Below are 1201 nucleotides of genomic sequence, written 5' to 3'. Positions count from 1 at the left end.
TCCCCTGGCTAGGAAAACGGATCCCCTTCCCCTTGCGCTTTCCAGGTGAGGCGATGCCTCGCCCTGCTTCAGCTCTCGCTGGTCCGGCACTCCCTAGTGAGATGACCCCAGTACCTCAGTTGAAAATGCAGAAATCACCGGTCTTCTGTGTCGCTCGCGCTGGGAGTTGGAGACTGGAGCTGTTCCTATTCAGCCATCTTGCTCCACCCCCCCCCAAGGTTTTAATTTAAACATAAACATCCCTAAAGCAGTATATTACCATGTGGCATAACTCATAACAATTTCAAATGAATATCACGATGGAGGCAAGAAGTAGAGTGTAGAATGTGTTGGGAAAGGGAAGGAGGAAGTGATAGAAGAAACAAGAGAAAGTTAGAATTGAGTAGAGCTAGGAGAGGGTACTTTACACACAAAATTTATGATCCTCACAAGAATCCTTTAGGGAGAATGTATTTCCCATTCAATAAACAAGGAAACTGAGGCTCAGAGAGGTGGCATGGCTTGCCCAAGGTCACACAATGTGAAACTGCAGAGCACAAATTCAATCCCAGTTTGGTCTAAAGGCAAATCAAACGTTCTCTTTCTCTCTCCTTATTTCTCTCTCTCTCAAGGGAAACTTAAGAGGAGTGTCTTAGTGTAACTCTTTCAGTCTTCCTCACCGGCCTGCTCTATTCTCTAGTTGGCCAAACTTTGACCAATTCCCTTTCTTCTATAAGGAGTAATCTTGCAACTGGTTTTTAATTCCCACTTCCATTGACATTGCACTGCAGTCTCATTCATATGTATAATTACAAGGATAATCTAATGCTTACCCACTTTTATTAACTTCTCTAATCAAACCAGCAATTTTTTTCATATTATATGAAGGGATATTAATAAATGCTGTTTATGAGAAAATCTGTGAATTTTTGACTTTAAATAACCTAACATTTCCCTATACCTCAGTCAAATCCTATCTACATCTTGGCAGAAATGTCCATACTACTTTGAATGGGAGAAACAAGGATAGGATCAGAATTTTTAGGAGCAAAATATGAAATTCCACATTACGTTTGACTTTACCATTTCAACACAGATTGTGATCCTAGTTTTGAAGGATAATAAAAAAAAATAGCTTCTTTTGGTGTAGATAATTTCCTCATAAATGACTCATATTTGTCTAGTAAATTTTGCCCACCCCTCTCATCCAGGAGGTACTCAT

The sequence above is a fragment of the Rhinopithecus bieti genome, unplaced genomic scaffold (assembly GCF_001698545.2).
Source record: "Rhinopithecus bieti isolate Rb0 unplaced genomic scaffold, ASM169854v2 scaffold_6380, whole genome shotgun sequence".
Taxonomy (NCBI): domain Eukaryota; kingdom Metazoa; phylum Chordata; class Mammalia; order Primates; family Cercopithecidae; genus Rhinopithecus; species Rhinopithecus bieti.
The sequence above is the reverse complement of the archived record's forward strand: the minus strand, read 5'-3'. Positions refer to the sequence as shown.